At 57.0% G+C, this 13,913-nt stretch overlaps 1 protein-coding gene across 3 annotated transcripts in view; it reads left to right on the top strand.

The window, feature by feature from the left end:
* Positions 1–665: 665 nt before the first annotated feature.
* Positions 666–13,913, top strand: part of NOS1 (nitric oxide synthase 1) — a 76,738-nt gene continuing 63,490 nt past the window's right edge. For 2 of the 3 annotated variants that reach the window (XM_041420473.1, XM_041420470.1), the window contains exon 1: positions 4,160–4,284. The gene's annotated coding sequence lies outside the window, so the exon portion shown is untranslated. Of the gene's footprint in view, positions 791–4,159; positions 4,285–13,913 lie in introns of those variants that run through there. The other variant, XM_041420471.1, reaches the window with a different exon arrangement.

The raw sequence follows: 13,913 nt of genomic DNA, 5'->3' as shown, positions 1-13,913 counted from the left end.
GGCCCGTCCCGCCCGTGCCGGCTCTCCCCCGGCCGGGCTCCGCCGCTGGGCTGTGGCACAGCCCCACAATGGGACATTGTTCCCAGCTCTGATTTATGTTTCCTCCCCAGGCTCGTCTGGCCTTTCTCAGGAGCCGCAAGGAGCGCAGGGCCGGTCCTGTCGGGGGGAGCAGGGCTGGGCTGAGCCCCCCGCAGCCTCCCCAGCACGGCCCGGGGGGTCCTGCCTGGCTAAAGCTCCAGCTCTTCATTAGGGCTTGATTAGCTCATTAAGGGCTACCCTGCGCCAGCAGCGGGACACGCTGGGACAGCCCGAGCCTCGGGGGGAGAGCCCCGGGCAGGCGATGCCCGAGGCCGGGCTAATTGGCCGCTTGTGCCGGGGGCACCCGGCCCCTAACGGGATTGTGGCTCTGAGCCAGCGCGGAGCTGATCCCGCTTTGCGCAGAGCCCCGGGATTAATTCCGCCCCGGGAGCGTCCCCGGGGTTCCAGCCGCTCCCGCCGCCTGCGGGGAAGGGGCTGCCCCGGTCCGAGCCCCCGCTGCTGCTGCTGCTGCTGCCCCATTGCTCAGCAGATTTTCTTTCCTCACCTCTATTTTTACGCTGCCCTCGGGGACAGAAACCCGACCCCTGTGACTGCGGACACTGCGTGAGCTCCTGCCGGGCTCCCAGCGCGGGACCCTTTCCTCCTGGCAGCTCTGGGAAGGAGGGGAGATCCCCAATCCCCAGCTTTTTGCCCTAAACTTGACACCCGCAGCCTCCTCCAGAAAGCCGAGCCGTGCCCTGGGCAGCAGCAGGTAGAAAAACTGGTTGAAGGTTTTCCTGTGTCCCGGTTTTTTATTTATTCCTGTTTTTTGGGGGACAGGGTGGCTTTCTGTGCCTGGATTAGGGGTAGGAGGGGGTGAGGGGACCCTGGGGATTCTGTGAGGTTCCTGTGGGGTGGAGAAGGGTCAGCGATGCTGAAGGAAAATAATCCCACACTCGGGGTTTGTGCCTGGACACCGGGAGGGGAGATGTTGTCCCAGGGGGGAATTGTCCCACCAGGGTGTGGGTGACCTGTCCCAGCACCTCGGGGTGCCAGACATCCCCAGGGGCTCTGGAGAGCATGAGGAAATCCCTGTGCCCCCCATCCCAGGGCCAGCATGGGGTAGGGTTGCTCTGTGGGACCCCCTGGCTCCATGGCCCGACTTCCAGCTGGTGGAGAGACACATTCCAGCGTCCTGGAAGGAGTCAGGCACGGTGGATGAGCCTTCGGCCTGAACTTCCATCCTCCTCACCCACCAGCTCCTGTGGGGACAGCTCAGCTGCAGCCTTCTCCAGCCCCATGGCCATGGGGCAGACCCCAGCAATTCCCACTCCCAGAATCAAGGAATTTCCACTGCCAGAACCAAGAAATTCCCACAGCCAGAACCCAGCAATTCCCACTGTCAGAACCAGGGAATCTCCCCTGCCAGAAGCAAGGAACTTCCACTGCCAGAACCAAGGAATTTCCACTGCCAGAACAAAGGAATTTCCACTCCCAGAACCAAGGAATTCCCACTACCAGAACCAGGGAATTCCCACTGTCAGTACCTTCCCCTTCCCCATGGTTCTGGCTGTGGGAATTCTGTTGTTCTTGCTGTGGGAATTGCTGGGTTCTGGCGGTGTGAATTCCTTGGGTCTGGGAGTGGGAATTCCATGGTTCTGGCAGTGTGAACTCCCTGGTTGTGGATGGGTGAATTCTGTGGTTCTGGCTGTGTGATTTCCCTGGTTCTGGCTGTGGGAATTCCTTGCTCCATGGCTGGGCAGACACCAGCAGCGCCTTTCCCCAGGTCCTGCCCCCGGGCTTGGCTCCATGCAGAGCTGCCCGAGGCGCTGGGAGGAAAATGGATTGATTGCCTCATTATCCCTGCTCAAGCTCACTCCTTAAATACAACACACCTGCCTTGAGAGCTGCTCCCACACCTCCCACGGAGCACCCTGGGACTGATTTTCCTGGGAAGCAACGCCGTGGCCATCCCTGGGTGCTGCGGTGAGCGGGATCTGGGCTGGGCTGGGCTGGGGGGACACCCCGGGCTGGATCCGTGTGTCAGGGTTTGGGATGCTGCTGGATGGGATCATGTGCTCTGGGGTGCCTGTTGTGGGGGAAATTTGGGGGATGAGCGGCTGGGAAGGGTGTGCTGTGCTCGTAAAGGGAGATGGGAATTGTTGTGGATCCACTACTCTTGTCATGGGAATAAGGTGGGAAAGGCAAAGGGTTTGCCTTCAAATATTTGGGAAGCTGCAAAAACAGCAATTTGTCTGGTGGGAGCTGCCTGTTCCTGCCTGGCTGCAGCTGCAGGGCATCCATCCATCCATCCATCCATCCATCCATCCATCCATCCATCCATCCATCATCCATCCCTCATCCATCCATCATCCATCCATCGCTTCCTCCAGTGCTGCTGGAGATGTCCAAGCTCCCTATAAATTCAGTTACAAAAGTGGGAAATTGGCCTGTCCATCAGTCACAGCCCCTTTTCCTACTGCTCCCTCCTTATTTCCATGAATCCGGTCGGTGTTTGGGGAGGCATCCTGGGAATCTGGGATTTGGAAGCCACAGCTGAGGGCTCAGAACCACTGAACTGCCCCAATGTCTCTGCTGGGAGGTGGCTGATCAAAAACCATTCCCATGGAGATTTGTTGGTTAAATTGCTCTGGGACAGAACTGCAGGGATGGATTCTGGTTTTGGGAATGGGAATTGCTGGATTAAATGGATAAAAGTGGAGTTTGGAGCGGGGGCATGCAGGGTTCCTGCTCTCAGGAGCTGTATCTGAGTCACCTCGGGATGGGATGGATCATGTGAAGTGTGACCTGCCCTGAAGGTGTTGACAACAGCAAAGTGACATCAAAAACTGGTTTTATTTTATTTTTGTTTGGGTGCTCAGAGTTAAACTGAGGCTTTTGGGCAAGAGAGCCACGTCTGTGTTGGTGCGATAGGCGGGCCAAGCTCATTTCTCCCTGCTCAGGGCTCTCACTGGGGTTAAAATTTCTTCAATTTAAAGAAGAAAATAGTTTCTGGGGAATTTCAGGGGCTTTGAAGCAGAACCTGACAGTGGATTGAAGTGCAGCTTGTCCTGCTGGATGGGACAATTGGAGGGGACAGGGACAACGGGTCCCTGGAGATGATTTAATCTCCAAGGACTCCTTTAATTAATGCAGCAGCCCTTGGATGCCTCCTGATTGTCCAGGCATGCCTGACTTTGCAGCAAGCAGGGGCTGAGGTTGTGGTGAGGAGCCTGAATGTGCCTCTCTGCTCTCCCTCCCTTTGGAGCTGAGAAAAATCAATGGAAAACCCTTCCAAAGGCCTGGAGAGCTCTGTTATCTCTGATCAACCTCAAACAAAACCCCACTGCACGTCAAGGACAGCAGCTCCTTGCCTGCTCCTCTGGGAACGGGTTAAAAATTCAGCTTTTCCTTATAGATGGATAAAATTCCTTTGGTTTAGGGCCGAAAGAGCCGTGCTGTGGGGTGGAAACGCCCTTTTCCCACTCTGCACCTTTGGGAAACGCATTTTGGGGAAGGGAAGGGAAGGTCCTGATCCCCCGTGGCCCTGAGGGGCTGCTGGGCTCTTCCTGCCTTTCCCATGAGCTGGATGTTTGGAACTCAGCCCCGGAGCTTCTCCCATCCTCACCCTCCTTCCCAGCCCCACCCGGTCAGACACAGCCCCCCCGAACGCCCGAAAATCAGCTCAGAGCCGTGCTTAGGCAGGCGTGGAGCAGCTTCCAGCCGGGAGAGATTAAAAGTTACTGAATAACCCGAGTCCTCCGCCAGCCCCGGGGGCTGTGGCCGGTGCCAGGTGCCCGGTGCCCGCCGGGCATTCCCCTCACCCCGAAACCACCACCAGCGATTTCCCGTGTCCCAGCCCTGGCGAGCCACAGGGGGTGTCCCGGCTGGGCTGATGAGCACGGTGGGTCCTGGGCATGAGCAGGCGAGGGGACGAGGGCACTGCCGGACCCGCCGGGGGGCAATGCCACCCTGGGAAAGGCGGCGGGCACGGCGCAGCGGGCTGGGCACGGCTCACGCAGCCCTCCCGCAGCTCCAGCGCCGGCTGTGCCCTTTTCCTGCCGCTGCCCAGCGCCTCCTTCCCTGGCTCCGGCCAGCCCCTGCCTCTGGACCAGCCATGGCCTCGGTGTGTGCCTTTTGTTTGCTCTTCCTTTCGGGACCCGGAGCCCGGGCGGGGGGAGCGGGGCCCCGGCCAAGCGGCAGCTGCGGCGGGGGCGAGCGGGGCGCGCTGCCCGGCGGCCTCTCCGCGGCTCCCTCCGGACACAAGTAAGGCTGGGGGCGGCGGGGACACTCCGCGGAGGTGGCTCGGCGTGGCTCTGCGCGGCCCGGAGGGTGGAAATGTCGAAGCGGGAGTTGTGGTTTTTCCAGGAGTGCTTTGCTCGGGATGGGAGCGGGGGGGTTTGATGGGATTCCTGCCGGGAATCACAGGGTGATCGCTCCTGTCTCCGACCGTCTGCCCGCTCCACTTGTTCCTCGCCTCGGACACACCTTTGGCCTCGGCACCCCACACCTTTGGGATGGGCTGCGGATGTCGGCAGCGCCCTCCTGGCTGGGGGCTCTGCGGGACCCTTTTAGGGTCGTGACAACCTTAAAAACCCCTCCCAGGTGCACCTTTCTCCACCTGGGGACCTTCAGCTTCTCCTCCGTGCACGGGCTGGCAGGGCCGTGCTCTGCCTGGGGTACAGCACGGCAGATTTGGGGCACCCGCGGGGATGTGGGGGGCGGCTGTGGGGAAGGGAGAAGGAAAAGCACTCGAAGGGATGGGAAGAGAAGGGAAGCATCTCCTGCGGGGAGGCGTGCGCTCCTTCCTCCAGCGCCGAGCTCATCCTGCAAACTGCGTCGGCACCGCAGCTGCTCCGGCTTCCTGGGAAGTCCTATTGATGCCAAAGCAACCCTGGAGAGGGAGGGGGAATGACTAAAGTTATCCGCGGCCGTGTGCTGCTGCAGATGCGGGGTCCTTCCCCCCCTTCTCCCTGTTTTTTTGGGGAGGGGTTCCGAGCCTGTGATCAAAAGCTGGAGCTGGCGTCCATCTGCTTCTGACAACCTGAGCGCTCGCTGGCAGCTTCTTCATTCAGAGCCTTGAATTCCTCAATAATTAGAGGAGTTTTTTCGGAAAAAAAATCTCCATCTGGGCTTTTTCATGATGGGAATGAAAAGCCAAGGTGGGTGTGGGAGGGGGGCAGGTGGATTTTCAGCCTTAGCAACCCAAATCTTCAAATATTACATCAGCACCGAAGAGGTGTAATTAAGTAGGAAACAAATGAGCCCAGCTAATCTGTTTTGCTTGTTTGAGCTTAGCGGAGTGCAGAAAACAAACAGAGGCTGAATGATGAATGAGACTTCTTTTTATTTATTTTTTTAAAGGGTTTTTCTTTCCCCGAGCCCCGGGGGGGGCTGGGATGTGGGTCAGGAAACGCGGCCGCTCTCCCCCGCGGCTCCGAGGTCACCCGGCCGTGGCACCGGGGCTCTGCGCCGCCGCTCGCCCGTTCCCCGCTTCAATCGCCCGCTCTGCCAAGCCGGCTCCCTTGGACGCCTTCCCGGAGGGATGGGGATGGATCTCCGAGCTGCTCTGCCCCCCGCCTGCGGTGCCATCAAAGCCGCGGCCCCGCGGGTCGCCGCGAGTGCCCTTTAAGGTGGCACTGCCACCTCACCCTCCCTCTGCAGCTCCTCGGGACACGGGGCACCGCTGGGCTTTCTGCAGGAATTGTTGCTCTTGGGGCACCTTTGGGTGCCAGGAGTGAGGAAAAGCTTCATGGGGACCCCACAGGCTCCGCCGCACCCTCCCGCTGTCTCCCTGTCCTCGGCCACCCCACAAAGGACAGGGGGACACGGCCCTGGCCCTGCGGCTCTCACAGCTCTTTAAACACCCCAGAGGCCTCCAGCAGCTTGGCTTTGTCCCTGTGTGTCCCCCCAGGCCGTGTGGCAGCTGCTGTGGCATCTCCACGCTCCCTGTCCCGTGCCGCCGGCGAGGGCTCGGAGGGCTGGGGCCGCTTTGGGGCTGCTTTGGGGCTTTGGGATCGTTTGGGGCTGCTTTGGGGCTTTGGGATTGTTTTCCCCCCGCTCCCGGGAGCTGTCGGGCTCCGGCAGTGACACGAGGTGCCAGGAGCAGATGGCAGCCATCGGCCGCGCTGGCTCTCAGATCCCTGTGGCTCCTGGCACCGTGCTGGGCAGCGGCTCCTCGTAACCCCCTCGCTGCCACGCGAGGGGCAGCGAGGAAAAACTGGGAGCTTTGGGGCCTCTCTGTTGAGTATTTTGCATTTGAGCCCCGTGCCCAACCCGCCGAGGAGTTGCTGGTTGCTGTTCCTGGTGTGATGCCCCGAGCTGAGGATGGGAGGGGAGGATCTTTGTGGGTCTGGAGCGCTGCCCGTCAGTCAGTGGTGACAACGACCCTGTTCCCCCACCCCCCTCCTGCTAAACCTTGCAGAAATGGATTTAAAACCGGAAGAAAAGAGCAGCTTTTTGGGCCCCGAGAGGGCAGGGGGCTGTGCCATGGGCTCGGCTGGGTGGGACGGGGGGGCTGCCACTGTCAGCGTGTGGGGTCACCCCGGCATGGGGAGCCTGAGGTCCTCCCTGACACCTCACTGCCCCAAAATCACACGGCAAAGAAGATGTTCCCAAAATAGGGGAGGCCCAAAACTCTGCCCGGCAGTGATGCTCCCAAAATGGGGGAGCCCCAAATCTTGCACAACAGAGGAGTTGCTCCCAGCGTGCCCATCCTGCTCAGCGTCCCCCAAAACGCCCCGGGCGCTCCCTGAGCTCCCACTCGCTTGGCTCTGCCCCTGGAAGCCTCCTCGATGGGGCCGTGCCCCACCAGGAGCCCCCCACACCCCTGGCTCTCCCCTTGTACCCCCCTGCCCTCCCTCCCTCCCCTCCGGCTCCTCCTGCCCCCGGAGCGGCCGGGAATTGGGCAGCGGCCAAAATGAAACAAGTTTTCCCCTTCCCTCCTGGGTGACAATTTCAAGCCCGCGGGAGCTCTGTGGCCACCAGCCAGCTCCCGAATCCACAGCCCCGAGGGGAGCAGCAGCCCCTGCCTCCCGCCAGAACCGGCACAAGCACTCGGCTTGTTATTCTTGTTATTATAATTATTATTGCATTTATTTTAAATCCTGTTTCTCTTCGGCGAGGGGAAGGTTGGAGCGATTTATTGGCAGGCGTTGCAGTGCCTGCCTGGTTTCGGCAGCGCTGCCTCTTCTCTCTCCGAGTAATCAGAGCCGTTCTGGAAGAGAAAATTGAGCAACTCGGTAGCGGGCAGTGTCCTCCTCGCCGAGCGAGCGAGGCTGTTTGTCCTCCTCGTTTGGGTTTCAGACGAATAAATTTGCCAGACAACAATGATATTACCCTCGTCTCAAAGACTTTATCAATTTGCAGTTGTCTCTCCGCTGATAGTTTTTTATTGAGCTGTCTGAGATGATTTCCAAAGAGAGGACTGCAATTTCAACTATTAAGTAATTTGGGAGAGCAATTAGTGTGAATCTGGAAACTCCCTGTGTTGCTCCTGAATAAATCAACCTCTCTGCGAGAGCCGTGCTGAAAGAGCCTGGGCTGATTAATGGGAAAGGGGGGGTTTGGCCAAGGAGAGAGTTCCTTGCCTGGAAAACTTTAATGCTTTGGTGCTGCTGTGCTTCAGAGGGTGTTGGGGGTCCTGGGAGCTGGGGTTTCCTCTGGGGGCGTCCCCTCCTTGCACCCCCATCTCCAAAAGGATTCTCTGCTAAAAGAGGTCCCGGGTTTGCTTCTGCTTTGGTTCTCCTGGGGGAGATGGAGGAGGGGTGAAAGGGATGGGGGCAAGGAAATGAGGGAGGGCAGAGGAGATCCCAGATCCTCCCTTGCCCCAGGATTCCCTGGGACTGGATCCAGCTCATAGCTCCCAGTTTTAAGCTGGGACAGGGTTGATTTAGATGAGATACAAGGAAGATGTATTTCAGGATGAGGGTGGTGAGGTGTGGCTGCCCCTGGATCCCTGGAATGTCCAAGGCCAGGTTGGATGGGGTTTGGAGCAATCTGGTTGGGTGGAAGGTGTCCCTGCCCATGGCAGGGCAGGAATGGGATGAGCTTTAATGTCCTTTCCAACCCAAAGCATTCCATGATTCCATTCTCTGGTACCACAGGACTGTCAAAGGCCTTGCCAAAGCGAGGTCTCGCAGCCTGAGCTGCTGTTCCTGCTCCACAGAGCCCCTCCCCTCTCCTAGGACGAGGCCAGGGCCTTGATTTACACCTGACAGATCCCTGCTGGCAGCTCCCAGTGGCTCCCACATCCATCATAGGTGGGATCCTTCCAGCAGGATTTGCTCCATCCCTCCTCAGAGCAGCCTGTGCTTCCCTGCATCATTCCTGCTGCGTGATGGGTGATGACATTTCCCTTTTCCCTTTTCCCTGGGCTCGGGGAGCTCCCCTGGTCCCCAGCATCACCCAGGGCCAGGAGCAGCTCCTCAGAGCCAGAGGGTGAAGCACAGGGACCACCCCAGCCCTGCTCTCCACCCCAAGGTCATCCCAGGGAAGTTATTTCTGGCTGCAGGAGCACGAGCCTGGAGAGCCTCCCCCCCTGCAGAGAGTTGCTCCTGTTTGGAGCTTTTTCCTGGTGGCTGCTGCTTCCCCCTGAATCCCTCTGTAATCCACTAAGGGACCTCACATATCCCTTTCTTTCTCCTTTTTTTTTTTTTTTTTTCTGTTCCTAAAACAATTAGCTTGGCTCAAACCCTCTGCAATCCATCAATTAATACAAGCTGCGGCAGTAAATTAAAGGGAAACAGGAACAACTATGCTGGGATTAGGTCACTGAAACTATAAACTTTGGAACAAATCAGATTTCCTTGGGAAGGGAAATGGACAGCAGTGATATGTCAAGCCCTGAGATGAGACAGACTCGGAGCAACTTTCCAGAGTCTCCTGACTTGGCTGCTGGATGCCAGAACTTCTTCCCCAAGGGAAGTTTTGGGTTGCCAGACCCCGTTGCTGCTGCTGGAAGCTTGGATGGCCAAATAAACAAACAGGGAGAGAGGGAAAGGGGAAAGGGCTGGGGGGGAAGCTGCAGGGACACTTTGGGTGCCAGGGCCTGCTCTCCTCCATGGCTGTTGTGCCCTGCTAAAGGTGGGGTTTGTTCATTCCCAGTTCTCCCAGTGACATTCCTGTCCAGAGCAGTGCTGGGAATGGTCCTCAGGAGGAGGCAGGGCACCCACAGCTCTGTGCCAGCTAAGGGAAGAGGGGATAAAAACCCTCCCCAAAGCCAGGGAGACGGGTACAACAGGGATTTCTGTCCTGAGGGAGGAGATCCTTGTCCTGGAGCTGTGGCAGGGCTCAGGCTGCCCCTTCCCTGCTGGACAGGGCTCAGCTCTCCTCCCCTCTCCACAGAGGATGCAGCTGTGCTGGAGGGGCTGGAGCAGGGCTGTGCACCCTCCTGGCAGGACAATCCCAACCCCTGTGCTCCCGTCAGCTCCAGAAACGCCCTTTGGCCCCAGCCCTTGGCTTCAGGAGATGCTGCAATCTGAATTCCAGCATGTCCATGAAGGAAACTTTCCCTGCTCTCTGCACCTTCCCTCCCTCTTCTCTTCCCACAATTTTTCCCAGGTTTGCCCTCCAGGTTGGAGGTGCCAAACCCCGAGATGCTTCCCGGGGAGGTCCCTGGCACCCCGCGGGCACCAAGCGCTCCTGCTGCTGCCCCCGGCACTTCACCCCTGCCCCGCGGGGCCACCGCATCCCGCAGCTCCAGACAAAGTCTCGTTAACGGCAGAACCTCTGCTGGAACAGCGTGGGAGCTGCAGGGCTCGTCCCTGAGAAAAGCAACCCAGCCCGGCCTTTTATTCCCTCCTAATGATGTGTCTCAGCCAGCCCCGGCTCCTTCCGAGCGTCCAGGTGGGAGCAAACACCGAGCGCCGGGGCTGGGGAGGGCTCTGCCCTGGGGAACCCGGGAAATAAATTCGCATTTTAGCAGAAGTTTGAACGGTGCAGAAATTCCAGGGGAATTGGAGTTGCTGCTCCCTGGGTGGAATGGGGCTGGTGGCATCCTCAAAATTCCGTGGTGGTTCCCTACAAACACAACCTGAAACACTCCGGGGTGGGGAGCAGGGTGGGGGCACCAGGCCGGGTCTGGAATCCTGCAGGGACGGGAATTCGATGGGACCTGGGAGCTGATAAACCTCGGAGCAGCTTTCACAGGAGGGTTGAACTCTCCAGGGCTGAATTTGGTTCTAATTGTAATTAACACCTCCCTCCATCGCAGAGTTACCTACCCCAAAAGTATAACCACCCCTTGCTTCATATTATATATAAATATGTGTGTGTGTATATATGTATATATATACACATACACATACATATATATCTCATACATTAATATAATACATATAATATATATTAATCTGTAAAACAGATATTTATTTCTTTATTTCTTTATTTTTATAACTGCTAATGTTTTACATATTTTATAATTTTTATATATTTTATATATAAATAGAATATATTTATATATCTATATATAAATATATGTATATTATTATATTTGTATATAATAATAATAATAATAATAATAATAATAATAATAATAATAATAGTAATAACTAGATCATACTCTGAGTGTGCCGAGGCAGATTTGGGGGACCAGATCTTGTTCAGAAATCTCTTTGGATGCATTTTTGCAGTCAGCAGCAATCCTTGAACACAGTCACAGTTTTTAATTAACGTGTGCGTTAATTATTTCCTAAGCTGGCAACGTGGGCCCCTCAAGGGCACGGTGGGGAGCCCTTTAGGATAAAAGTGGGGCTGTGGGAAGGGTCCCTGAACAGCCCCAGTGAGTGCCCCCGTGCTCCATGGAGAGCCCCACAAAGGGACACTCCACAGGTCCTGGCTTTCCTGGGCACTGGGGCTGGGGAAAGGATTCCCCATTTTCCATGAGAGTTGTGGCAGTGAGCAGAGGAGGGAAGGAGCGAGGATGAGGAGGGCTGTGATGGAGTAAGGCAGTGACAGGAGCTCAGTCCTGGCAATGTTGGTGCCAAAATTTCCTGGTTTCAAAGGAATATCCCAATTCCTTGTGATGAAACCCCTCCCTGCTCTGAGGGGAGGCAATCCAGGCAAATCCTGCTCCTGTCTGGAGCCTTTCCCAGGGAACACCTGGAGGGATGCTGCTGCTGCTGAGGCACTGCCAGCAGCTGCTGCAGGAGAACATTTCCATGTTCCTGCTGCTGCCTGCCCGCCCAGGGCTGAGCACAGAGCCAGGCTGAGCTGGCTGTGCCATCCTCAGCCTGCTGGGACAGCGCCTGTGTCCCCTCCAGGTGTGACCCAGCCTGGCCAGGAGGATCTCCTGGGTTTGGTCCCACCAGCCTGGAGTGAAAACTGTGGCAGGAGAGGAGGGAGGGGGTGCAGAGAGCAGGAAAACCCAGAGCAGGGGTGGTTTCATGATCTCTACTCCCAGTTTATTGCTCTTTAACCCCCTTTCCCTGGGCCTGAGTGGGGACAGGGATGGGAAGAGCAGAGACACTTCAGCCTGGGCTGGGATGTTCTGCTGGCCCCACAGATTTGGCTTTTTTCTTCACCTTCTCCCCTGCTTTATATTTTCCCACCCTCTTAACAAGAGCAGATGCCAGGAACTGTGTTGGTGTTTCCAAACAAAAACTGTGTAGACTCCCAGACTGATGCCAGGAGAAGCTCAAGCAGCTTCCAGGAGCACCTGGATCCTGCTTTGGGAGCAGCAGGCAGGGAATGCCCAGCAGCATTTGGGTAATCCAGGGCATCCCTGGTGCTTCCAACATTAATATCCTCAGTTCCCACCACTGGGGGACAATGGATAGCTTGGGAGAGGCCAAGACAGCAAAGAAAAGTGGGATTTGCAGCTGGAGAGGCTGGGATAAGTCTGGGATAAGTCTGGATAATTCTGGGATAACTCTGGGATAATTCTGGGATAAATCTGGGATAAATCTGCAATAAATCTGGGGTAACTCTGGGATAACTGTGGGATAAATCTGGGATAAATCTGGAATAACTGTGGGATAACTTTGGGATAACTCTGGAATAACTCTGGAATAACTCAGGGATAACTCTGGGATAAATCTGGGATAACTGGGAGGTAACTCTGGGATAATCTGGGATAACTCTGAGGTAACTCTGGAATAATCTGGGATAACTCTGGGGTAGCTCTGGGATAACCTGTTCAAACCTCTGCTGGCAGCACCCACCTTCACACCAACAAATTCTCCACCTTCAGCTCCCCTCAATCTTCCCCTCCCTGCATCCACCTGAACCATGGTTTTCTGTGGCTGCTTGGGGTTTTCTGGGGATTTTTGGTTTTTTTTTTTTTTTTTAGTTCTTTTTGGGTTTTTGGGCAGGGAGATGCCTGCAGGGAGAGCGGGAGGTTCAGACACTGGCTAATCCTGTTAGGAAGGCAGTGGTTATTGCAGGGCTTCCAGTGGGACCTGCTAAATGAACCATAATTCTGTAATGAGATTTCCTTTTCCCGGCCAGACTAAATGTTCTTGGCCACTGGGAATAAGAGGTCGGGGAGAGAAGGAAAAATAAAGAGAGAGAAAGAACACGAGGAGGGGGAGCCCGGTTCAGGCTGCTCTCTCCGGGTTGCAGGGAAGGTTTGGAGAGCTCTGGCTCTTGTGGCTCATTCCCCACCCTGGCACAGCAGCTGGGGCCAGAGGCTGCCCTGGCCCCCCTGCAGGGCAGTGACAGGACCCCGAGAGCAGGAAAAACACCTCTGGGGGTGTGGTACCCCTCCAAAATCTGGAGAAGGCGGGAGAGACTTCTTCAGGGAGCAGCAGGATGCTGGAGAGGGAAGGGGAATGAGCTGTGAGGGGAAAACAGGCTCTGGAGAGGGGGTGATTTCCTGCTGGGAGAGGGGAATTACACCAAGGTGTCCAAAGGGGATTTATTCTGATTGTAGCTGCAGCAGGGAGCAGTCAGCACTTCCTGATGGGTGATCATCACCCTGGGCTGGGGCAGCTCAGATCCTGTCCTGGTCCTTCCCTGGGACACTTTTGGCACTGGCTGAAGCCAGGGCAGAGGAGAATAGGATCCCTGGTCTGGGAAAACTGTGGGGTTCAGGTGAAAACTCCTGGCAGGGACTGGGATCTGCTCAAAGATCATCAGGCCCTTAAATCACATCCCACTCCACCCCTGCCATGGCCAGGGACACCTTCCACTGTCCCAGGCTGCTCCAAGCCCTGTCCAGCCTGGCCTTGGGCACTGCCAGGGATCCAGGGGCAGCCACAGCTGCTCTGGGCACCCTGTGCCAGGGCCTGCCCACCCTGCCAGGGAACAATTCCTAATTCCCAATATCCCATCCATCCCTGCCCTCTGGCAGTGGGAAGCCATTCCCTGTGTCCTGTCCCTCCATCCCTTGTCCCCAGTCCCTCTCCAGCTCTCCTGGAGCCCCTTCAGGCCCTGCAAGGGGCTCTGAGCTCTCCCTGGAGCCTTCTCCTCTCCAGCTGAGCACCCCCAGCTCTCCCAGCCTGGCTCCAGAGCAGAGGGGCTCCAGCCCTTGGAGCAGCTCCATGCCTCCTCTGGACTCTCTCCAGCAGCTCCAGATCCCTCCTGAGCTGGCCCAGGGCTGGATGCATTTCTGGGCAATCCCAGCCCAGGTCCCAGCAGGGTCCCAGTGCAGTCCCAGCCTCTGCCATCCCCCACCCCTCCCCCTTCAGCCTGCCGGTGTCCACACACTTCCCAAATTTCTCTCTTTTCACCCCAGATGGAGAAGCCTCCCTGGGGAGCAGAGCGGGCTTGGGAATGCTCCAGGCAGGGAGAGACCCAGGATTTACTGAGAGCGTTTTCCTTGCTTGATCCTGGTGATGTTCAGGGTTTGTTGCTTTTCTTCCTGGTCCTTCTTGCTCTGATTTTTTCTGTCTGGGTGACAAACAGAAGCCTTTGCTTTGCCAAAGGTTCCTCTGCCTGTGCTGCTCCACTGGGGT

This window comes from Onychostruthus taczanowskii, unplaced genomic scaffold, assembly GCF_017590055.1.
Source record: "Onychostruthus taczanowskii isolate IOZ18803 unplaced genomic scaffold, ASM1759005v1 scaffold64, whole genome shotgun sequence".
NCBI lineage: Eukaryota > Metazoa > Chordata > Aves > Passeriformes > Passeridae > Onychostruthus > Onychostruthus taczanowskii.
This window is presented reverse-complemented; position numbering and strand designations above follow the sequence as displayed.